The sequence below is a fragment of the Catharus ustulatus genome, chromosome 5 (genome assembly GCF_009819885.2).
Source record: "Catharus ustulatus isolate bCatUst1 chromosome 5, bCatUst1.pri.v2, whole genome shotgun sequence".
In the NCBI taxonomy this organism is placed as follows: domain Eukaryota; kingdom Metazoa; phylum Chordata; class Aves; order Passeriformes; family Turdidae; genus Catharus; species Catharus ustulatus.
Window position 1 is genome coordinate 8,987,299 of NC_046225.1, and position 27,438 is coordinate 9,014,736.

Below are 27,438 nucleotides of genomic sequence, written 5' to 3' on the forward strand. Positions count from 1 at the left end.
AATTATCAAGTGTCATACTCCAGTCCTTTATGATGAATTAGAATGAAAAAAAAATCCTACAAACTCAATTTCCAAGACTTCAGTATCATCAAATTAGAATAATCATTTTTTGCCCTCACACAGAGACGAATATATAACATCATTAAGGCACTTGCATTTGAAATGATCAGTGACAGCACACTTTAAGCAACTTTCTAAAAGAAAAATAGCTTAGCCTTTGAATTGTTTCTCAATGAAGACTATAAGGAGAACTTTCTCTTACTCCATAATTTCTGGCAATGTACTTTATTACATTTGAGTTTGATATGTAACACAGAAACAGTAAAACAGTTTTTTGATAGATGTTGTGAAACCCTGGTGAATAGGTGAAACTTATTTTACCTTTGGCAGTGAAATAAAGGCCTAGCTTTCTAAGTGAGCAACATGTTAGGCTGGGAGGTTTTTGTGAGGGAAAAATCATAGAATGTCTCTGGTTGGAAGGGATGTTAGAGATTACCTTGTTCCAAACCAAGTGCAGGTGAGGGACACCTTTCACCAGATCTGGTTTGTCAGAGGCTCATCCAGCCTGGACTTGAACATCTCCAGGGAAAGGGGATCCACAGCTTTCCTGGGAAACCTTCTCCAGTGCCTCACCACTCTCTCAGTAAATATTTTATTCTTAACATCCAATCTAAACCTACTCTCACTCAGGTTGAAGCCATTTACCCTTGTCCTGTCGCTACCTGCCCCTGTAAAAAGTTCCTCTCCATCTTTCTGGCAGGCTCCCTTTCCTCCTGGAAGGCTGACATTAAGTCACACCAAAGTCAAATTGCCTAAACCAGACTGGATAAATAAATTCTCTCAGCCTTTCCTTGTAGGAGACGTGTTCCATTCCTCTGATGACCTTCCTGGCCTCCTCCATGCAGATCCTTTCTGAGCTGGGTGCAGCATTGCAGGTGATGGTAGAGGACCAGACCCAAGCAAGTTCTGTCTCAAACATTCAGAGCATTGCTGGAGAAAGTCTGGCTGTGAGGGGAAAAAAAAAAAATTGTGGAAACTATAATTTGCATAAGAAGCGTGCACCAAGTTAATTATTAAAAAAAAACAGATGAGGCCCTTCCCTTTCTTTCTTTCTCTGACTCTTTCTTCTCATTCTTTCTCCTCTCTTTCCTTCTCATCTCACAACCCCAGCTCCAGACCACATGTGGCAGGCTCTCAGGACTGGTGATATTATCAAGCTCCATAGCCCCATACCTATTGTGAAATGGCACTTGGGAAGGTGAGGCGTGCCAGAAGAGGATGCTCCTACCTCTCTGAGAAGGAACCTGTTTCCATTCCTCCTCATCTTTTAGATCCCCTTCTAGGTTAGCAAGCATCAGCTTTTATTCTTAATGGAATATTTTTTTCATAAAGATCACAGTTTCTACAGAAAATAATGATAGAATTTAGTCAGGATGTCAGGAATGAAGACCACATGGTTATTGTGAGAAATAACATTTAACCTTTCTCTTGTGGCTGATGAAGGCCAATGCAGTATTTTATTATCAACATTGGCAGGTGATTTATTACCACTGTTTCTACTCCAGTAAAACCACATTAAGCTGTGCTTGATGCACCATTTGTTATCTTCAAACTCCCTACACACTTTCTGCATGCATAATCTCATTCTTCTAAGGCACTTCAACAGAAAATGGTAAATATTTAAGTCATGATTCCAAATTCATCAAAAGCTTAGGAACTGGAATACAGTAGCTAAATGGATTGTGCAAGACTAACGATGCCAACATAAAGCTTAAATCTTATAAAGAGTGACGTAATACATCTGAGACAGCAGCCAGGCATAACAATGCATTAAGGTAGATTCAGGAGTGACAGGAAGCAAATCATTAAGAGACTTCACAGGAGAACAGAACTTTATAGAACGAACTCTCACATCAGATGTCACAATGCCATTTGCTTATGTAAAATTTACATCAAGAAATCCCTGAAATAACTTTTCAGATACATTTCTACTGTAATTTGTGCCTGGACTCCTTGGAACACAAAGAGATTAATGGGAAAATTTCCATCAATGGAAATAGCATCAAGCATTTACATTGTATTCAATAGTCAAAGGGTGTTACTCCAGTATTAACAAAAATAGCTGTACAGTTAACTTTTCTGTTCTCTTCTGGTGATACCTGAGTATTCTTCCTGAACACAATCAAATTAACTCTTATTTTATAATAAAAGAAAGAGAACAGGAGAATGTCATAAACAGAGCATGAATACTGCTGATTGTGAGAGATACATTTCTTTTTGACATTCAGCATTTTGTCCATTAGGTACAAAAGGATAAAACAAGAATTCTGGCAGTTTTTGCATCGCTATCTCCTCTTGATTTGACTTCCACCAAATTGTGTCATTACATTTCCTTTAATTTCATAGGTGAGGGTATATGACAAAAATATTAATCAGTACAAGGAAAAGAGTATATAAAACTTGGTTTACTGTTTTAACTTTGTTGCAAGACCTTTTCTTTTAGCAGTTTAATGTAACATACATGGAAAATAATGGTTTTTGCCTTATTAAAGGTGTGTGGGTGTTTTATGAAATTTTGTCTGTTACAATCTGAATTGTGAATCTGTGAACATCTAGCTTCAATGAAAGCTCAGATCAGCATCAACACTGGCACCCAGAGTCACCTAGGAAATTAAATGACTAATATTAAAATTAGAGATTAAAAATACTTCACCAAACACAACTCATCTCTTATTAGATATAGGGTAACCCAACCATAAGACATGAAGCAAAACCCATCTTCTAAAAATTTAGTTGCACAGTCAACAACTTGTCATATCTATCCCAGGAAAGTCAAATTAAGTATTTCTTAGTTTTGCTTGAAAATGTACAATCTATCGTTTTGAGGGTGTTGTCACCACAGTTAACAAGAAAGATGAACTCTTTCTGAAAAGCACTGCGGAACTGAAATTCATAGAGTTAATTAAAACAAACAAAATCCAGTGAATGTTTTATAATCTAAGCAATAATTCATTCATTCATTTTGAAATATTTTATCTCTTCTGATAAGAAAAAAACATTAACTATCATAGCATAAAGTTTTCCTTGATAATCAAGATATCTCTTTTATATGATCATAAAAAAGTAATAAATAGAGACATTTCTCTTTTTATTTTCAAAATTAAAGAAAAAGAATCTTCTATTATTAGGAAAAAAATATCTGGGAACAGAGGGTGTTTGATTTTTTTCTCTATGATAAGGAAATAACTTAGCAGCTTTCCTAATCTTTTTGTCTTATTTTCAAAGGCTGATAAGGATTGTTGAATAACAAGAAGACTTCAAAACAGAAGAGTCTCTTCCACTTTTCCCTGGCAGTTTCTTCTGTTTGGGATAGTTATTCCTTTCCTACATGCAGGGAGGGAAGACTTCACAAATGCTTTGCTTTGCAGCCTCATTAGATATGTATGAGTTCATTATTTAGCAAACTGATGAAATATTTTTTTTCAAAAGCTCAGCATGGCAGTGTGATATTTGACTAAACAAGTCAATTAAACTGAAGAAGATAAATTACATTCCAAAAGAAAGGTAACATTAGATAACTACCACAAATTCCTAGCAATTCATTAGAGTGCTCCTGAGTTTATCTTTCCCAACTTAGTATGCAAGGAGAATGTGATAGTAATGAAAACAACAGGGATTATTTATTCGCTTAATCAATCAGCTTCAAACTTTTGAGCAACAAGTTTACTCAAGTTAATTGAACTTATAACTTTGTCAAATCCAAGCCTAGAGCAAGCACAGCCAAAATCTGCCAGTCCATAATGTAGCACACAAGACAGGGATGACACCTATTGTGCTGCTCAAAGGACTGGTTTTCTTAGGACAATCAGAGATAAATTGCTTAATTACAGAAAACTAAAACATTACGGTATCCTCCTGCCTGTCCTGCTGAATTGAAAGTATTACTGTAAACAGAAAATATATCCAGTCTAATTTTTAAATTCAGAAGAAAATAATAAATAAATTCCACTTCAAAAAAAGCAGTTTCATTTCATGACATCAACTAACTTCTGCATGGAAAGAATTTTGTTTCATCTTCAATTGTTTTTAACTGTCTAAATAATGAGTGTGGTTTTGACATAAAACTAATTACTTCTTTATTACTTATCATCTTATAACCACCCTTTAGTATGGGAAGACAAAAAGCCAAAATACAGCAAATCAATTCAGTGAGTGAAAAATTTATTTACTAATTTTTTACTTTTAGAGTGAAAAAGAAGAAATTGAACCAATGAGAATTTCAGTTCAGCCATTGTATGGCTGTCTGGACACATTACACTAACTTCTGACCTCTTCACTTGTTATCCATCAAAAGTAAATTTGGGGGGAAATTGAGTGCAGAGGAAAATCCAGATCATTTTGGTTGTTATTAAGATTTTATGTCACTGATTCATGATCACTTCCCATGAGTTCTTGGTGGCCTGTGTGTGTCCTGTCTTTCAGCTTTTTTCAGCTTTTGTGACCCTAGCTACTCTTGAATAATTTTTCACATCTACATTTTGTTTCTTCCATTTGAAATACTTCATTATTTCTAAAGCTGTTTGGTTTATTTTACTGTCCATAATTTTAAATTCCAGCACTTCAGTAGATTTCATCAACAGTGATGCTGCTGGAGAGATTTGTGCAAATTTCATGCTTAAGTGGTGGTCTCTGCAGGATCAGGGCTATAGTTTGCAGTTTGAGCTTTATGGGGAAGACTGACTATGTCTGATATAATTCCATTATAGTTTTATCAAGTTCAGTACCACAACCACAGTTTGAATTTGTTGCCACATTAAAATTCATAAAATTATTTTGCAGAGAAATTAGAATTTCAGCTTTCCTAGCAGCATGCAATCCTTTGCAAGGGTGCACTGTCTGTCACATGGCTCCTATCTAGCTGCATGGCATGAGTTCTACTTAAACAGAATACAAATAGAAGAGAACATGATCAAATAGGGCCTGGTTCAACCACATAAAATAAATTGTACTGCTGTGTTTGAATAATTTAGTTCAGTTTCATGAATTAAAAACAAAAGCCCCCAAACCCTCAACAACAAAGGACAGCAAGGGGAGAAAAAGATAATGATTCTACAGGTTGTTATTTCATGCTGGATGTCTAGTGCTAGACCCAATATTGTCAGCTGACTTGGTGTCTCATTATGACAATAAATATTCACAGTGCTCAGGGATTGCTGCCTGCATGGACTGAAAGTAATGATAACTGCTGCAGAGATTCTCAGCAGTCTGCTCTCAGTGTAAGATTTGGAAAGCAGATAATCACTTGGTTGGAAATCCCCTGTGCTGATGAATATGCTGCTTAGTTCACTTCCACGCTGAGTTATTATCAGATGGCACATTGTTATCAAATAAATAGTTCACTTTTCAGCAGGAACTAGGTACCATTTTCATATGAATCATGAATCATTGCAGTTCTCCCCTTTCTTTATCCTCCCCAACAAAAAGGAAATACTGATTGTCAAAGTGAAGGGTTTCTGAACTCTTGCTCTGCACAGTTTCCCCTTCTATTAGGTGAAGAGTGTAGAAGACAATAAGAGATAAATGAGAGGAAGAATATATTGGGGAACAAGAGGAACAGGATGATGTCTACCTGCATCCTCATCTGCATATTGACAGACCTTTTGGTGCAAGAGCCATGCAAAAGTGTGATGGGAGTTATTTCATTTGCAGTGAGCAATGAAGAATTATCTGTGCAAGACACACCACTGATATAGCTGCCCTTCTCTCTTGCTAGTCAAATATGCATTTGTGTCAGCCACAAAAATGCTAGGAGATAGTGCCTGCTCAGTGACATGGTATTTCCATAAGCTGTGTTTCTCTTCTCACAATGCATCAAACTTTTTTCCCACATTTATCTTCCATAACAGGTTTAATTTTTAAGTCAATGAAAATTAAAAGAAGAATTTTATAGGCTTTGATTGTCATAGAGGGAAAAAATTAAAAAATATATTTTGATATCAAAGTATTCAAGGTTCTTCAAACTTAGTCTTACTCTAGTTCTGCTTAAGGGATAATTAAAATTTAAACCATTTGCAATAGGATGTATATGCCTGCACTTCACTCATTCAAAAGTAATATTGACTTTACAGCTGTAGTAATAAACAGTCAAATGTTTGAATTACCTTGGGGGAAAAAAAAATTTTTCTACTTTTAGAATAGTGCAAAATGTTAATATGTATCTCCTGCAAAATCATAATTTTTTATCTCAAACATGGTCAATCTGAAGGAAATAGACTTCTTTCAGCACTCTTTCCAGGGTTTTAAAGGAAATTTAAATAAATTTAACAAATTTAAGCATTTAAACAAAATAAATGCAATATAATTCATGGCAGTCAATAGAACGAATTTTTAGTGATAAGATTTGGAGGTGGAAAATTGGAACACTTGCCCAGGTAAATTTTCTTTTTGTGTCGTTGTTTGGTTGAGGTTTTTGTTTTGATTGGGTTTCATGAGGCTTTTTTTGTTGCTGTTGTTGTTGTTTGGGGGAGGTTTGTTTCTTCTTTTGGGTGTTTTGTCTTGTTTTGCTTTGTTTTTTAAACAAAATCATATATGTATTGAGAAATATATGATGGCAAATTTGCTGTGTTTGTTTTTCCATGTGCTTCAATTGCAGCAGTCAATATCTGATATCTCCTGAACCATAACTGAGACAGACTTCAGCACAAGTCTCACACACCTTTGTATATCCTCAGTGTATTGTTTCCTTTGAAAATTTACTCAGGGAATGCACAGAAAAACTCCTGGCACCCATTATCCATAGTTAATATCTCATCTATCTGTTTGTTACCAGTGCAAAATACAAAGAGAACTTTGAAATTCTCTGGTACTGCTGTAGCATTTGCTTTCTTATCCTTAAATTTTGTAATACTGACATTTGTATAGATGGGGTCGTGATAAACATCTGGCATGAATGTACAGAAATAAGGATACAAAAACTTTTTGCTTTCAAGATTTTACTGAATACCTTGATCAGCCTTAAATTGTCTCTGGCAGCACAGTTGGAGTGTTGCTGGGTGCTGTAGAAGTACAGGATGCATGGATATGAGCTAATTGTCTGGGCTCCTTTTCCTTAAGAAGGTCCTAAGTAGCTTTTATGGAAGTGTTATGATGGCAGAACAGAATGTAACAGCAACCTCAATTTTTTCCTGCTGATTAGTTTCATAGTATACTTTCCTGCTTCTTAGTCATTTAAGGGTTGCATGTAAGTTATGAGCAGTCAGACAACATTAAGTGTAATGCATTTTATGACCATGTATAAATGTATATAATGAACATATGGTGTTACTGTGATTTATTGAACTATGATTAAATATTAAAATTTTATAGCTTCATCCTCCACGAAGCATAAATTCTACACCATATTCTATGTATGTTCCTCTATAATTTCAGATAAGAAATATTATGAAGTGTGTAATATTGCTGTTGAAAAATTGTTAGCAAAACTAATCAAAATATTCCAGGGTATTACAGAATAACTTGATATTTTTTGTATTAACAATTATAATAAACCTACTCCCCAACTAGAAAGACAAGTTAAACATGATGTCCATGTTCTAAATCTTTTACTGCTGACAGTTTATATTCCATACCTATAAATTCAATAAAAGCTGTGAATAACTCTTCCCAAAAATTAGAAACCTGTTGGAACTGATGCTCTTCAGAGGAGGCAGAACCTTTCACATAAAAGAACTATTTCTTTTAAAATCTAGACTCCTCTTCCTGGAATTACAATTTGGAATGCACATCCCTCCCTTGATGATGCTTCACTTAGGAATGGTAAGCTGGAAGATGTGATTTCTTATCCCTTTTTCACTTCATGGCCAGCACAAAAATGTAGAGTAACTGAAAAGTTAAATTGTCTTGGATTCAATCAAGAACTGGGCTGTTTTGCCCACATTTAATAAAAGGGAAAAGGATAAAATGGTTTTTGATGGGTCACATGCATAAGATTGGTTGTCTGTGAGAAATAGTAAAATAGTTCATGAAGAGAAGGAAGGATAGAGGACAACCTGCTAACATGCATTTATATGCCCCAAAATTTCATGTCAAAACCACATATGGTTTAGACATTTTGAATGTTTCCTTCCAGTCATTTGATGATGGCAGAAAATAATATATACTGAGTAATCATATTTATTATGGACCATATTTACTATGAAATATGTACATAAGTCTTTTGTTATGGGCTCCAACATGGCTTCACAGGATATTGACACCCTAAAATTAAGATTTTTTGTACTTGTTCAAATATGAGAAAGTGTTACAGACTGTTTTAGTATAAATATTGACCATGAAGAAAACTAGGACTATTACTTAATCCCAATTCATAGAGCATCAGAGTTCAGACTTATGTTCTGGAGACTATAGAAACAAATCAACATTCGATAATATTCTAATATATATATTAGATTGATAGCTATTCCCATAAGTGCTCTCATTAATAATTAAAATCATAGCACTAGGGGAAAAAACCAAAACTGTTTCTAATGAAAGCCTAGAACCATTAATAATCTGCATCACTGGAATTATTTTACCTGTGTGTTTGTTTATATTTGTATGTCTGTTATCAAGGTAGAACAGTTAAGACAGATGTTGATGAAGGTCTCCAGAAAAATACAAGAGCTCCACGGATATTGACAGCTCTGGCTGCTGATGTGCTATGAGTTTATATATAAGTATGTCAAACTATTTATATAAATACTTAGAAATTTACTATATGGAAGGGAAGAGAGATAGTATACCATGGCACACTGGAAAGATAGGAATACTAGATATTTAAGGAAAAGAAAATAATTTGGAGGTAAATATTGTCATTCTCCAAAAAGCCAACTGTACTCTCGGGTTTTTTTTCAAAGCAGGAGTCTTGTTTGCATTTTGCAGATCTATAGAATTTTCCAGTTTATGCAATGTGTTAAATTACTATTATTACAATATATTATCAGTTGGAGAGTTCATCTGGGATGTTTGTGGAGTCAAATTGACACTATCTAAACCAAAATGTTGCAAAATTCTTGAACATCTTTTGAAGAGTCCTGCCTCAGAGAGGGAAATTAGCCTGAATGTTTCTTTCCAAATGAGCAGGAGATCAAGAAATACAGAGCAGTCCCACAGAAGTCACTGATTCCTTATTTCAAAATAAGAAATACCAACCTGGACCTTCAACCAGTGGCTGCATTCACTGACATTTCCACTCTTCCCTGAGTTCCATGGGACTCAGCATCAAACAATTGGCTGCTCCTACTCGTTTTGCAGAAATCAAAATCTCAGCATGTGCTTTTCATGCTGTTTTCTGTTCTCATCTATTTTCATCCAATGCACTTCATCATGAAAAAAACTCAGTACTTTAAATGTTAAGATTGCTTTGCTACTTCATAATAGGCTTTATACAGGAAAAGACTGGAATATTCTGCTTCTAAAATACTGACAATTTTGGAAATATTAGCCAGTAACTAGCACATATTTTCTACTTATGAGATACAATTTTAGGATAACTTAATGATGAGACTTAATTGTGCAATACCAATTATTTCTGTATCAATTTGCTGAAATAAACCTGGAGTCTTAGTGCTTCTGTGCAATAGTTAATAGGTATGGCATTAGGAATTTATCTGGTGGGTAGGCAGTTCCTAAAGTGAGATAGATTCATAATTATTCCAATGTCTTTCTTTCATCTCTTAGAAGCCTTCTGAAAAGTCTAATTGGGATGACAGATAAAGAAAGGCCATAATGGAAAGATGCCCACATGCAAAGGTAATTGTTGATAGGAAAGCTGAAAGCAATTGAGTTCATATGAAAAGGCAATTTTCACTAGCAAGTAAAGAAAAGGTCTCATTGTTACTATTCCAATAGAACTTTACCACTTACCTGACAAAACAGGTAAATAAACAGTAGGGAACAAAATACTTTACGGTAATGGAAAAAATGATCCAAGAGCATTAAAGATTGTATAGAATGTCCTTAATATCAGTAGAGTTCTCGTTTTTGGTGATGGAGGTGTGTTTTTTGGGCACCAAAGTCCTGATAATGGAGAGAGACACTTTAAACTTGCTGGCTAAAGACACTGCATCTGTATAGTCAATTCTCCAACCTGAAAACTATTGCCAATGTCTCCCTTACAACAGTGGGTTTGTGCTGTAATTCTTGTCTAAAAGCCACTTCCCGGTCCTTATCAGAAGGAAGCTTGTGTTTTTAACTGCGTGATCTTAAGCCCTGTCATGGTTTCACACCAACCAGACACCAAGCCCCACGTAGCCACTCACTCCCCCACCAGAATGAGAATGGGAAGGGTAAAAGGTAGAAAACTTGGTGGAATTAAAGACAGTTTAATAGGGAAGGCAAAAGCAGCACACATAAGAAAAGCAAAACAAGGCATTAGTTGCCTGCTTCCCCTGGTGTTCAGCCATCTCCAGGAGAGTGGGGCCCATCATGCCCAATGGTGACAAAACTATCACTCCAAAAGTCTCCTGCTTCCTTCTTCCCCTCACCTTATATTCTGAGCATGATGCCACATGCTCTGGAATACCCCTTTGGTCAGTTGGGGTCACCTGTCCTGGCTGTGTCCTCTCTCACCCTCCCAGGCACCTCCAAATTCCTCACCAGTGTGGCAGCACCAAAAGCAGAAAAGTCCTTGGCTCAGCAATAACAAAACCATCTCTGTGTTATCAACCCTGTATTGAGCACAAATCCAAAACAGCCCCACAGCAGCCACTAGGAAGAAAATTAACCCAGGCAAAACCAGCACAAACCCACAGGAATAAAATTCACAGTGCTCATTATTCCTAGTGCAAACACTGTGGGTGCTCAGAGCTGCTTTGTGTGCCGTAGATCTCCTCGTGGAGCAGGGAACATGCTAAAGAACATGACTGTAATTCACTGCAAGTATTGATTGCAATTGACTCATTAAGAAGGAAATCAATTCCTCTGAAGTACATAAATTTGAAAGTGGGAATCAAATGTGAGTGGAGATAGGGTTTTGGTATTCATGAAACACCTCTAATAATAGGTTCTGAAGATTGAAACTAAAATGTTTTGCACTAGAAAAAGACAGGTTCATTCTTAATGCCCCTGATTTCTATATACTGTTGCTTTTTCTTGACTACACATTCTGCATTCCTTTTCAGCAAACATGATTGTTACACTTTGTGCTACCTAGCATTATTTTGGCATATTTACAGTACTGTAAATGTCTTGCTCCTTTAAATTCCTTATCAACCCTTAGCATTAAATTTTTTTTGTACCTTTTTCATTCACAACATGTATTTAAACACTTCATGAATATTTGAGAATTTTAAATTAATCCATTCAGCAACCCCCCACTCTGTACTTCATATTCCATGTAAATTGAACATATAATGAAGGGAAATATCTTCAAAGTGTATTTACTTAATTACAAAGCACAATTTTAAATTATATTAAAATGGAGATTCAGAGAAAGAAATTTCTAGCAAGAAATGACATGAATTTTTTCTGTCCAAGAGATATTTTCTAAAGAATTTCTGTAATGTTTTACTTCCATATTTTGAGAACTTTGATTCTAGCATCTATATGTTTCTGTATGGAATTATGGATTATTAATCTACACTGGTACTGCCAGAGTTACTGGTTCTCAGTGGTGCACAGGGGTTGTCCACTCAGATCTAGGTGCGATCCCAAGGCCCTGTCATTTTTAAAAAGAAATGGGAAGAACCAATCCTCTGGGGTTTTGGCCTGATAGCTGTAAATGCTTCAGGAAAACTGCTGGAAAACTGAACAGATGGGGTGACATGGTAATGCAAAACCAGACTGGATTGCATAGGCAGAAAGATTTACAGATTGTATCCACCACCACTCATCTTTAAAAGCTACAAATATCTCCACAGCCACACAGCAGACACCTGACAGAAGATCTCTTTACCCTAAAAAAATCATCTCCTGGGGATATAGAGAAGTACTTGTGAGGAATTCCAGGAAAGTGAGTGCCTAGGAAGAGAATTAATGTTAGACATTCATCCTGGGAAATGTTTGGAATTTTAGATTTTTCATCTTTTATTTCATCCAATCCAATTAAGATGGTCACTCTCAGGGCAGAATGAATGATGTTTGCCTCTAATACAAATGGAATCTATATTTATAGGATTTAACTTCATCCCCCTTCTCTCACTCAGTTCCTATAGGTTTCGTATTTGACATTTTCATTCTGTCCTGTCAAGGCAAGGCCTTCCAGCTTCGTGTCATCAGTAAATTCCATTTACACCATCCTTCTTCTTGGGCAAGATAACTAATAAAATTACTTAAGATTTATTCTGCTAAGATTCCCATAGCCTGATATCTCCCCTTCCAACATAACCAGTTGTTATGCCTAATTCATCCAGTTCCTTAAAACCTTAATATTAATATGCCAATCAGTGATTTCTCCACTTCAGTTAATTTCTCCCTTATGACTATTAGTATTTTTGGGTTGCTGCTGCAGGACTGAAGAACCATGCATGGAAGTGCACAGCCTTGGTGTCATCTGCTTTTTCCTTCTAATACACATGACTGAGTAATTCTCATCAACTCCTTTTCCATGAGGGACTGATTTGTAAAATACAGCATAAGTCCACACCTATATTTTATGTGGACAACTCCAGTACACACAATTATGAGTAATTTCTATGAGTAATTTCTTGATTTTCAAACGGCATCAAATTTACCTGCCATGGAAATAATAGATTTCTATATGCTTAAATTATTATTTTGGAACAAAATAAACCAATATAAATCTTGCAGGACCACTCCATACTTTATGACTTTTATCTTGGGGTTTTGGAGCTACTAAAAAATAGTTGGTGTTAAAATATTCCTAACCTTCAACCAGTAAGACTACAATCCATGTTTTTACCAGTTCATGGCTTGCCTGTGTTTGTATGTAGTTAGGATGAATGGCTTGGGAGAATTGCCAGTAGAACAGAGTTGTAGACTCCAGCTATATTTTTCTACCAAAAGTATAATTTTGTTTCTTTCAGGTATATTTGCAATACAGTCAAGTAAAAAATTTAAGATATTTCCCTGAAATTTTGCTGCAAATATATTCTTCCATTTGAGATTTTTCAGACTTCATGAAATCACAAAAATGAGTTTATCGGAATAAATTAAAATAGCAATAAATCTTGTGCAAGTCAGAAAAAGTGTAATAAAGCATCTCTCTCTTTAAAAGGTTGCTTTTTTTTTTAAACAGGAGTGAGGTCCTCTAAAGATACTAAGTGGGAATAATGGTTATATGAGACATAAGAAATTTTTATTTATTTTATCTTCCTGAGCTTTTTAGAAAAAAGGATTTATACAAATCAGGTTCAGAAGCACCATTAGGCTGCTGCTACAAAGGGCTTCTATAACAGAGCAAAAGCAAGATTTTCTCCTGAACCTCTGTGTGATTAATATATTTGGGATGGATAAGAACATCTTCTACCCTAACTCAGCAGTTATGGTTTTCATCCCAGATATGCCAACAGCCTAAAGAGTTGACAATTTTTATGGTCAGTTCATTTTCACTTTGACTTTGGACACAGATATTTGTAGGATTACAAAACTTACAATCCTTCTGATTTGACATTTAGGTATAAATCCAGAACTGGGCTAATGATCATCTAATTGCATTGTAATTGCATTGTTGGACTTTGTTATCTCACCATAACTCTCCAGACTGTGCTACTGTCACTATATCTTATGAGTTATGATATGGAGACCACACAGGCAGTGAGACCCCTCCTCAGTCCTTCCTAACCTACACATGATTTTCTTATCACACAGTCAGAAGTGCAGAAGATGTTTCAGCCCCTTTAGTCATAGGGTGCAATTAGGCCTTTCAACTTCAATACTGTGTCTTCAGGAAGGAAAAATGAAAGGCATTGTCTTAAAATACTTTCAAACAGTGACCTGGAAATATAAAGAAAGTGGGACAGATGAGATCTATTTCTTGTTTCTTTTTTTTTATTATTTTCAGTTGAAAATTTTTGTCTGCTTAGGACATTCTCATTTGACAGATAAGGTGTTCAGAGTTCAGGTATTTCCAGATATTCCCTGTCTGACTATTGTAAAAAATTGACATAGGCAGTAACATACTGAATTGAAATCTGTCCAAAAATTCATGGAATTCATTAATACAATTTTTTTAAATTTTTGGAGGGGGTGCATTGGAGCATTTAGATGTTTCTTCTAACTTTTTCACTAGATAATGGGTTTAAGTTTGTCTGGTTTTTTATTCTTTTTAACTCAGTGTCTATATTATCTGATAACTATTAGCTTTGAAGAAACTGCTGAAATAAATAAATGAGAAAACAATTCCACACTCATATATATATATATATATATATATTTGATTTAAGAAACATTTTAATAACCATACTTTAGATTTATTCTATTCATTTTTTATGCTTAAACCATAGATCTTCAGATTTCATAGAAGATCACTCCAGGATAGAGGAATATCAGTTCAGCAGATCTTCCTTTCATACCCTGAAATCTGAACTCTTGCCTTTTTTTAACCTAAAGAAATGGAGACCCAAAACAGATGGTTTGTTGGTGGGTCAGAAGTGAGGGTGGAATCAGGTCTTCAAGTGCATCTTTTTTCTAACTTTATGGGAAAATTAATAAACAGCAAATCATGCAGTTAGGACATTTGAAAAATTGTCTTTAAGCCCCAGTGCATTTGATAAAAGTTCATTACAGGTGAAACTGTAGATGAGCACAAGAACTGACAGGGAGCAATGCACCAGCTGCCAGAGCAGCACTTAGATAAAAACGTTCAAAATAATGAGTAAGTTTTTCAGTACCTCTGACTGGATGCTCAAAGCAAAGCTAAAGTCAATGCACCTTACAATTTATCACTGCAGGCGTATTAAACACCAGTTTCAAGCATTTCATGTATTGAACTGGTTTCTCTCCTGAAGCACAGTGCTGTTGTTCATGGAGAAGGGTGGAATGAAATGAGTGTTCTCAGGGAAGTGATCCTGAAAGCCTGGATGTCAGTACACGCAACATTTCTTGAAATGCCTTTTGAAAACCTGTGAAAAATATGTCTGCATTTCCAGTGTCTATGTACACTCACCTCCACAAAATACCTTCCAGCCTGCCCTCAGCAAGGCTTAAATCTTCTGGGACTAAAAAGGTCCACTGAGCTCCAGTGAATAATTTTAGACATAACCCAGCAGATCAGTTTCCCTCCTACAGGTTGTACTTTATTGTCAGCATTTATTTGGCAGGTTCATTTGGCAGTTTTAGAAATTCTGTTCATAAGGGAATTTAAGAGAAGACTAATAGGATTGCTTCTTATTTTTTCTAGACAAAAATCTAGATGAAATAAGAAAGTCTAATTCACAGAGTGCAACATATCAAAAAGTGAAATTCCGCTTTTTTTTGTATAATTTCAGGAGCAAGACCTTAAATTCCCCAAGTTCTCTTGGACACTCATTGGACATTTTTACTGACTTAATAAGTGAATGTTGAATCCTTGACTCAAAAACCTATGTAACAGCCTGAAGGAAAAAGAGATTTAAAAAATAAACTTTTAAAATTACCCTTTAATTCAATCACAGACACTGGAGACATTAAACGTGCACATGACAGCTTTAACACATATGATGAAAATGGCAAAAAAGACCTGTGATATGGAAAATATTGCAGATCCCAAGTCAAAAATAACTTAAATAATTGGAATTTAGGTTTCTGCTACTTTGCTTTCATACTGCAAATAGATATCTTTGTTTCCTTTGATACACTTTTCCATGCTGGCAATCAAAATGGCTTGAGACAAAGATAGCTCCAGAAGTACCATTAGCAAAATATATTATTTCAGACCTGAAAAGCCAAACACAGTTGCCTAATTGCATTTGATTATTATTTAACTCAAAATTTAACTTTGTTTTTCTGTCTACTTTACAGAGAGTTGGTAACTTATCTTAGTCAAGTCCACTTTTGGGGAAGGACTTCAAGAAATTGAACACATAAACACTTTTTGTGGAATTAATTGGGATATGATTTGGGATCTTCGTGGTGGTTTTTCATCAACCTCCAAACACACAATCTTCTCTGTGCTTCATCTACAAAGTCAGAACTTTGAAATGCCAAATAATTGGTATTAGTTGTATAACCACAATCTTGGCCTGAGATAAAAAACAGAGGCTGCATTGTAACAATTGTGTGAAAGACCACTTCAGGCCAAAGTTTTTCCTTGTTTCCAAGTCAAATTCCCTGTGCTCAAACACCCCAGAGAACCCACTGAAGAAATAACATACCTAACATATGGCTGAGGACTTGGAAACACTGAATTGCACAAAAAAAAAAAAAGAAAAATAATAAAAAGAAAAATAATAAAAGAATAAGTAATAAATAATAAAAGAAAAATAAAAAAGAAAAATACTAAAGTACAGAATCAGCATCACAAATGTTGAGCTGGAATTGGAGGTTACAAACTTCAGCCTCCTTCAAGTGAGCACAATTTTTCTGTGGTCAAACATACCAAGAGATGCTCACTGGGAAAATAAATGAGGTAACACCTCGGTCTCAATTACAAGCACAGCTAATGACAATCCTACAAAGGTCTCTTTCAGAGCTGTAATTAGCTCTGAACTCAGCCAGAACCTTGTGACATCTCTCATGTTAAGAGATGCAGCCTCTAAACAGACTTCAGGAAAGTGGGAAAACAGACTCATACAGCAATGACTTCATAAATGGATTCCAAATTCTAGGAGCTTGCAGCATAGGAGTCAAGCTCAAAGGGTTTTGAATATTCTATTATTTGACACTGTATTTTTGCACAAGGAAAGCATCCAATATATTGGGAGGTTGGGGTTTTCTTTTACATCATAATAGTGAGATATATTTCACCTTTATTTTTTGTACTAGCTTCACAGAAATTACGGTAAACTATATCATTTTTAAGAGACGTTTGCCCCACAAATTAGGAAAGTCTGAATCAGATCCTTGATGCATCTTAAGCCAGCTTTGAAGCTCCCGGGGAGCAATCCCTGCTCTCCATGGGAAGCAGTTCTCTTTTCCAGGCTCCAGAGGTCTCTGCACATCGCGCTTTAGCTCCGCAGGAAAGGCATTTCCAGGGAGAGGCTCAGGAGATGCTGGGGAAGGGCTGCTGGATGCTGCACTGAGAATTTAACTCTCCTGGGAATTTACAGAAGCGAAAGGGAGGGAGGGAGATTTATAGCGCAGCATTAGCGGACAGCAGCATCACACAAGTCCTTAGAATTCAGATAATCATAGCCCTCACATTCACCTAGAAACAGTGCAGTCTGGTGATGCTAAAGGATGGTTGCTAAGCCCTGACATCAGAAATATTATCTTTTTACTCTGGCCTCAGTCACACCTGTGTTGTTTTTGAGGTTTTTTTCTGCCTTCGTGGTTAATGATTTTTTTTTTCCTCAAAATAATATTTATTATTTAAATCATTATGTCTTAGCTAACCATAGAAGAATTGGTTCACAGTAATTTGAATAGAGATGCAGTTTTTGGATTAAATGCTATTTCCACCTGAAAGGTGTCCCTGCCTATGGTAGGGGGTTGGAAATAAATGATCATGAAGATGCTTCAAACCCAGGCCATTCTGTGATTCTGTCATCTTAGAGTTTCCTAAATACCCCACACCAATTTTAGACTCAGGATCCAGAATTACCTATGGGCTGATAAACTTTTTAAAACGTTTAATAAGTAAATAAGATGGGACGAGATATGGGCATACAAATAACATTTCTTTTTCTTTAGACGTTTTTAAGGCAACTTTATAACCACTCACATTATCACACAAGTGACTTGGCAGAACAGGTTCTTGCTTAAGCACCCAAATTCAAGCAGCCAAACCAGCTTTGTTGAAGACACAGCTCCTGCAAAGATAAGAAGTTGCCATTTGATTTCATTTTTCATGTACCACAACCATTAGAAAGAGAACAATTAACTGTTGTACCTTAAGTGATTGATAAAAAATTATTTAAAATTAAACTTATAGTACTGACCTACTGTAGAAACTTCATCATCTAAATATTCTCTAAATTCTTCACCTGTGATGGTGGAAAAACACATTGAATTAGCTGAGAAATAAGACTCATGTTTATCCTTGCACTCAAATAGACATAATTTACAACAAAAAGAAATTTCCCTGTTCATGAAATTTTTGTATTGTTCAAGTAAAACATCCAACAATATTTTTATTTTCTTTTAAGTGTACAATAAGGAGACCAATCAAGCATTTCCTAGAGTTCTTGGTACTCTAGGATGTTCCAGGTTTTCCTCTGGCATGTCCCCAGCAATAGTAGCCTCCTACCATTGGAGGGAGCCACAAGCACTTGTTCAGAATTGTTCAGAAATTCTCTAATAAGTCTGTGGTCTGTAAACATCTTTTTCAGCACTACAGTAGGTGAATCATACACTGAAAATCTTCATCACTCTCCACTTTTCTTAATAAAGACAAATCCTAAAAATAATGGCCTGTTCCTTATGATGCAAAGTAGCTACACTTCTTTTGAAGTATTAAAGAGTGTGCTTTAAGCTTAGAGCAAGCTGTATTTGCTGTTTACTTTAATATTTTTATAATGAAAAATAAATTTATTTTCTAAAGGTGCCACATGTCAATTTTATTTTTCTAAAGACACATAAAACCATGTGTTAAATACTTATAAAATTTTTTAAATGTTTGAATTAACACCACATTCTTCTTCAACATCTTGCTTAACTGTACACTTACAGAGAGTAGAAATATGAAGAAAGTAATATAGAAAAGTTTGTTGTATTTGGATATTTTAAATATAATTTTATTTGTACACCAAGATGATGAATCTCAATGAAGATTTTACCTTTTGTAAACGGTTATGCAGTTATGTGAGAAAAAAATATAACAGCATTGGCTACATTGTCAAATAAAATAGTTTCTCACTAGGTTCTGCAGCAAATAAGATCAATCGAGGACCCACAATACCAATTTCCAACTTTCAGAAATGCTTTCATATCTTTTTGTCTTAGATTGCAGTTTTAATTACACCTAGACAACACATAGAGAGACAAGAAAAACAAAAAATGTGTTAATCTTTGGCTCGCTTCCACATCACCAAGCTACGATTACATTAAGAATTCTTAAATTACTCAAATTTTCTCAACCAAATTCTTTTGTTCTTAAAAGAGTTCTTTTCCTCCTTGCAGAGTAGATCAGCTGAAGTTCTGGGTTGGCTGCATTAGAAAAACAAACCAACACAGACCTTACACTTTTTGAATTAGTATTGACCTTTTATTTGCTTTTGAAGGGGGTTTCTATTCAGTAAAGGGAGTGTCAGACAATTCTGGTTGCAAATGTTGGTGTCCCCAGGATCAGCCAAGCAGTCTGCAGTAGAAAGTTTCACTTCAATCAGGGGACAGCTATTCTTTTGTAGCATTCCAAAATGTTGTTTTCTTCTTTCTGTTTGGCATTTTCCAAGAAGCTAAACAGTTTTCTGCCTCTTCCTAACTCACCAGCCAAGTATTGTGTGTGTCCTCACAGACACCATCTGCGAGAATAGACTGTCACTGCCCTTGATGTGCTTTGAGACAGGCAGAATGCAAACCACCAACACATGCAAGATTGTTTATGATACTGTCTCTGCTTTTCATCAGGTCTCACTCTTTCAGAATGTCCTGGTTTAAAGAAGCAGTCCAAGTAGGAAGATTTAGCAAAGGAAGTTTAGGATTGCAGAATTCTCACGTGTCGTATTCTTAGCGTTCAACCCAACCCATTTAAGAAAACTCTTGGTATGGTAGGAAAATTCCAACTGGAAGGAGCCTTGAGATGTGTCTAATCCAACCTTCTGTCCACAGCAAGGACACCTTTGAGGTTAGCCCAGGTTGCTCAGGGCTTTATTTTGTCTTTGCATTGTAAACCCCAGAGGGTAGAGACTGCACCAGCCCTCTGGGCAGCCTGCTGCCTGCCTGACGGCACCCAAGGTAGGAAAACCATGAAATGACACGTGCAAAAGTAATTTAACTCCCTTTCAATATGTTGGAATTATACATTCAGGCAACTCAACTTTTCGGATGTGCTGGTTTTTTTCATATGGCATTTAAAAAACTCCTTCAAGGCACTCCGTAAGAATTTTCCAAATCTTTGAGGATAAAGACCAAGATCTTTTTTGAGGTTTCTGGAGCAGAAACTTTTCCTGTTCAGAAACTTTCTGAGTGAACTTAGTGTAGTACTAGAAACCAGTTTTTTAAGACTAAAAATTTTTCAATCACATATGTAAGGAAAAAGGACAAAATATTGCTCCCAGGTCATTGATGGCCATTCTCAATGACCAATCTGAATAACTCAGATAGCACCACAGAGTATCCTGAGTTGAAAAGGATCCACAAGGAACTGAACTCCTGGCTCTGCACAGGACCATTCCAAGAATCACAGCAAACTCCTTGGAGCACTATCCAAGCGCTTCTTGAATTCCTGCTGTGATGCTCAGGTTTGTTTGACTCAAATCTTTGAATCAGGCTAAGTTAACAAGAAATCAAAAGTAAGAATGGATATTCAAATTTATTTGAGTGATCTACCATAGACCAGGATTATGATCTGGCACCAGAGTTTTCTATAACAAAGGTCCATAATTCTATACCAGAACAAAAGTGCAGTACAGCACTAATACATTATAATGGTTGTTTATCCAATGTGCAGGATAAAACATGTTTTCTTTGGTGAGATAACTAGTAAAGTTGTGTTGGAGGAAAATCAGGAGTACATATTCATCTCATTTTTGAAAATTTTACAGTCATTTTTATAATCTCTCTCCAAAAAGGATTACATTAACAATCTAATGCCTGAACTAATTCAGACTGTGAATTTTTTATTTCACGTCACAAAAATTATCACCATGTTTTCAAGAAATGTAGCAAGAAAGACTTCAGAAAAAGACACAACTAAGAAAGACTAAAAAAGCTGCAGATCAATTACATGGAAAACAAACAAAAAACCCAACTAAACTCAATAAATAAGGGTCTGTTTATACATTTAAGCCTGCATAAGAAACAAGTGAGGTAAGGCATTGATTTATAAAGTGTTGTATATTTTTTTTAATATATAATCACACTTCAAACAGCCTGATACATGTTTGAGAGGTTTTTTTGAATATCTTGGAAAGGATGCACCTTGTAAACTTGAACTATTCTGTATAAGTTCAAGGATGACCATCATTTCAGGTGTAGAATGATGACTAAAATCTATATTGAAAGCATGCTGAATGCTTTGCATCAGTTATTCATACATTATAGTATTTTCTTGGGTTACAATGGAAGGTGTAACCTAAAGAATATATTCTATTACCATCTACATAAGCTGTTAAAATAGGTGGGACAGTGTTCTTTATCTTCTCCACGACTCAGCCCTGATAACTCCCTCTGGGGAGCAGCAGCCACCTGAGATGTTTAAGCCATAAACTTTAACACTTCAATCTCCAACAGCTCAACACCCTAAAATAGTCTATATTCAATTGATTTTCACCTTGCCTCCTCAAGTGTAATGTTCTAGACCTGTGGGTACCAAAGAAAAATCTTTGATGTCAAATGTACCTGGTTTTCTAATAGTGTGTGATATTTGAAGACATTTTAACAGTGTTAATTAAATCGTAATGTCTGCTATTTTTTAAAAAGTCAATACAACTTTCAAGGAGAGCAAAGTTAGCAAGCCAATGACCAATTGCTATAACCTATTTCTTCAATATTAGATGATAACACACTGTGGTTACATGGAGGCATAAAGGCTTTTGGAAAATTATTTCTTTAATAATTTAAAGGTTTTTCAAACTACTGTATCAAAGTGGTACCTCTGAGTATATAAATTTTAAGAAGTAAGATAATTAAAACATGTTTAACTAATAATATTGTTTCTCAGACTGCATCTCTTTTGAATGAACCCATTCAAAGAAAAAAAAAACAAAAGAGAATTTAATTGAGGGTAGTTCTTTGTCATATTATTACTTTCCCACAAGACTTATTTAATTTTAATTATATTTTAATGTACTTAATAACAAGAACTGGGTTTTAATGAAAATCTTGTCAGAAAAAGAATGCTTTAAGGGGGATCTTTGATTTCTTTTTAATACCAAATATAGATATAGCATGTAATGCAGTTGTACTTTGTAGCCCTGAGCAAAATAATGTGTTACTACACTTCTCATTTTCTTTCCATAAAATAATTTTGCTTTTGAAGGATTCACGCTGGTGTGCTTGTAAGAATTCTCTTATGCAGCTAAAGAGAAATGTTGTTGCAATTTGCATATACCCAAGAAGTTCCAAGTGTCTTTCAGCTTTTCACTTCTCAGTGTCTGATACCTTCTCCCTGCTTTTCCACACACATCACTGTTCTTCTCTTTCCATGGGGCATAAGAATCTCTGCTGCAACATAAGTGCTGGCAGAAAAACCCCTAGAAAGTCTCCATTAGCAGCTATTATGGTATTAAGTGGCTTAGGTGTTTGTATTCTGTGGTAGTGGAACGGGCTGAGAGCAGGAATAGAAAAGGGGAAGACACTTAATGCATCTTCTGCACAGGGACAGGGGAGTGGGGAGGAGGCTGAGAACTTCCCCCAGTTTCCATTGCAAAACCTGCATATTAAGAATTCTTCCACACAGCAACATTACTGGAAAACCAAGCAGCTGGTGAAAGTCAGGGTTTGGTGGAACACAAAAGGACAGAATCAGCAACACTTTCCATCATACCTGCAGCTGGAGAGATGAGTTGAAGGGGGTGATATTGTATGATGGAGATCTAAGCTCCCCAGTTTATTCTGAGGGCCTCTAAAAAAGGGCTAAAAACTCTTGATTGAATGATGACTCTCTCTCCTACCTAACAAATTTGGTGTGCTTAAGTCAGATTTTCAAAAATTGCCATGAAGACACAGCACTTGTAACAGAGGAAAGAGAAAACTCTTAGTTATTGAAGAGCATCAGTAGTGGAGTGGAGAAGTCAATTTTCATGTGTGCTTAGGAAAGTTATGAACAATTTTATCAGGGATGACTTAAAAAGGAGATAAGCCTCAGGCACAAGCATGCACAAAAATAACAGAAGAAATAATGGACTGATAAAAACATTAAATGTGAGAAAGTCATACTTCAGTACTGTTCTAACCTGGCAGTGGATTTTTCCTTGGGCTGAAACCTTAAAAAATATAATAAAAGCTCAGTATATTTTAGATCTTCCCCTTTGTGCCCTTTTCTGCTTTCCACATTCTCAATACAGTTTGAAAAATTATAAATATCTCAAAAAAAACAATCCCCCAAAAAATCCAAACCAAACCAAACCAACCAACCAACAAACCAACCAACCAACCAGAATAGACAACATACATAACTTCTTTTTTATGTGGTTCTGTGATTTTTTTATTCCTTCTTCTCATGCTGTTAACAAAAAACACTCAGAAGAACCAAGACTTGTAGCTAGTGATTCCCGCAGTACAATTAAAGGCTAAGAAATTTAGTTATAGATTTCTTCTCATGCACATCCTTTCTTCTAAATGTGGATCAAATATACCACAACTTCATGTCAAGAACTCTGTAGAATAAAGGCTTTTACTAAAAACACTTGTCCTGCCCTGACAGAGAATTCTCTAACAAGAGTAATTCCAAAGTCTACATTTCCCCTACACTGTTACACATCTCTCTAAACTGGAAGGTGAAGAAATAATTCTAGCAAAATAGGCCAAGCCTTCCAAACACCTTTAAGGGAGATGCATTTACATGAATGAAAATGCAGATTCTGGCTTTTTTTCATCTCCCTCTACTTCTTTTCAGTTTCCTTTCCTTGAATCTCCATTTCATCTTGCTTCCCTCCCTCAGGTCACTTATGTGTTTTGCACAGACCTTGTGAATACCCCAGCCTGGACTCAATGTGATTTAAATAATTAATAACTGAGCTATTCTTTTAAATCACGTTAAATGAATGAGACAAGATAAATCATTTGCCTGAAGGAAAACACAGTGTTTAAAAATTTGTAAGTCTGAAGCACAGATAGATTTTACTTGTGCGAAAACACTTTTCAACCTTCTAGATTTCTATATTATTTGACGTAACAAATTAGGAATTATGTTCACTATTCACTTGTCAACAATGATGTTGTCGACGAGCAAATCTTATCTGTGACAATATGACAAACATCTTTCAAAAACCAGAGGCTTCAGAAAATTTGCTGATTAATTTAATAGTGAGTACAGACCACTCCAGCTGGCATTAATATGGCAACACCCAGGCTCCTTTCTTGCAAATGTTTATTTTGATAAGGAACATGATATCCAAGATATAAAATATTGCAATATTGTTTTCACATTGTTATTTACTAAATATTTAATATGCTGGAAACTGTGGTACATAAACTAAACATAAACTTTACCTACATATAATAGGAATCCAGGTAGAGTTGCAGCATCTAAAAAGGTGGTGCTGCCAACCACAGTTGCACTGAAATCACTATATATTTTTTACTTTCCCATTCTCAATGATTATTACAAGGGGCTGCATACAGAAAATTCCTGCATTCTTCTAGTAGGATATACCAAAGTGTTTCAGATATCTAAACTCATGGTTTATTTTGAAAACATCTCACGTGGGCATTTAAAATATAGATACAGGAAAAAAATAGAATATAAATGCTTTTTATAGAAAAATCTATAGAACTCTGGTACTAAATAGTTCCATTATATCAGCACAAGATTTATATAGATTTTCTCTGCTTGCCTTCATGACTTGATGGAAAATCCCTGCCAGTAAATAGCAAATGCCACACAGTATCTGATTTGGAATGCTATCAGTAAGCACAGTGCAGCCAGTGCTGAATTACTGCATCATTACTATCAAGATATGAGATGATACCAGCATTCACTGTGCACTCAAATTATTCAGGCCAGTTGGATGTCATATTTCCCATTTGCAATATGCCCCTTGTCATTGTACAGCTATTCCAATATTTATTCACCCTATCTCTATGTATCCTGGCTCATTACATTAAAAATCACTATTTCTATGTATCAGTCCCCTAAGTCCTTCTCTGACATGCTGAAACATCCTACTAAAATAAATCAGAATTCTTCCCCGAATAAATAATTCATGTACACATTGTGCAGATTTGGTATCAAAGCAGATAAAGTAAATACATACTACTGTCAAAGCAGTGTCTGGTATCAGCACAAAATCTCAATAATATTAAGGAAAATGTAATTTACAGCATTTGTAAAAGTTCTGCTTTTAAAGAAGCATCAGAACTCTACATCCTTCAACTCTGTAGCTTCTCAAATCATAAAAGCTGCATGCTTTTATGTAATAAGCCTAATTTGTGGTGTGCTTTTTAGAGATTTTCTCAGGATTTTCTGTTAGTTGTGTTGTAACTATTATTGTATAAACCATAAGAAGAAATTCAGATGACTTTATAAAGATTTGACAGCATTAAGATAGAGCATTTTGTGATGGTACTTAAGGCATTCCAGAATGGCAAAATCAAAAATATTTAAGCTTCTAAAGTCCCAAGAATTATTAAGTGAAAATGTATCAAACCAAGTAGTTAGAAACAAAGCTTCTATCAAACCAACCTTCTGCCAGTTGATCTTCCTGCACATGCTGTGCATGCACTGTTGTTCTGTTCCAGTGGTTGATTTGCTTCTAGTCCACCATTTCCAATGCTCTTCAATTGAACTTTTCATAAAAGCTGTTTTCAATCAGTTTTTTTCTCATTACCACATTCAATACTTTTCTCATTGTAGCTCATGTATCTCCCTATTATCATCACCACATAACTCCTGAGAGAAGTGTTAATCCTAAGAGTGCTCTGTATCTGTACATAATTATATAACCAAATGTGAAAAGAATTAATATATAGATCATTAAACATTCATAGAAAATAAGAATCTATTTAAAACTGGGTGATGGCAATTTCCATAAATAATGATGAAGAGATAAAGAATTGAAAATCCATTTCCATGTCATAGCCTGTACTTCTGTAATGCCTCATTTGTCACTGCATTTAGAACTACTGCCAGTTCACTGTCAGAAAGAGAGGTAGAATGCAATCATGAAATACCCTGCATTGATCAATTCAATCCAAATCCAATCACAGTACTAATCACATTACCTGCCAATGGCAGGTATCTAACACAAAACTACCACACACTAATAAAAACTGAAGGGCTAGCGAAGTGCTATCACCCCATTAGGGCTAAGGGGGGTCTGCAGCCTTGTGAAAATCCAGAAAATTATTGTACCCTTATTGTACAAAATAATTGTGTATTAGGGATGCTGTATCCTACCAGGATAGAGAATATCACACATAATGTAAAATACATGAGCCCAAGGGACCAGAAGGGATGCATTTGAATGCATGTGTGTTAAGAAAACTGGTAAATATTTTTGTCATATCTTTCTCCATCATTTTTGAAACATATGATGGGGACAGGAAAAACATTATACCCATCCTGGAGAAGGGCAAGAAAGAGGATTCCTGGATCTACAGGTGGATCAGCCTCCACTTTATCCCCTGGATATTTGCAGGGGAAATCCAAAAGTAATTTCCAAGCACATATAGCAAAAAATGATGGTTCAGAACAGCTGATTATCAGCTTCAAATGTTGCCTGACTCCAGTGATGAGACAAATGGATTTATGGATATGGGGGATGCAACAGATATGGGGTTTTTTTACATGAAAATAGTGAGGTCTTTGCCACTGCCTTCCAAACTGTCTCTGTATTCAAGTTGGTGAGATGCAAATGAGTTGGATATTAGTGATATCAGGACGACAATAAATAAATAAATATTGTAAAAATTAAGTAGGACAAAAGAAGCAAAAAACCTCACAGTAAGTAGTTCTTTAGAGGATACTTTTGGAGAAAACTATATTTTATATTTATTTACCTTATCTCCAGGTTTGGACAATATGTTTCAAGGCAATGAATTTTCATCTGCTTCTCCAGGAACAAATGTAGGTATATTATCAGTCTTCTATCACACAGCCTCTCTTCTGCTTATTTCTAGAATTTTATTATTATAAGAAAGTCAGTTTATAAAATCTAATCTTGCAAAGTCTTATTTGTGTTTTAATGTGTTATTAAACTGTACTGCTGCATTTTCTGAACATTTAGTACAACACATAATCTTTACACAAAAGACTTTTCACTTAAGAAACACTTCAGTCTTGATTCCTGCTTTTCTAGCTGCTTGGCTATAGAAATGTCTAAATCTCCAGCTTAACTAATATGAAAAATAGCACCAGTTAAATACTTCAGACTAATCTCTTAATCAGTTAAGTATGGGATATTGTCAAAAGGAAGAATTTGAAAATTCACCTATTGAAATATCCTAGTTGCTTTTAAGTAACAGAATCAAAAGCTTAAATCAAAAATTCAATCTAATTGAATGAAAACCAAGTCATAAAAAAAAAATGAAGCTAAATCAGCA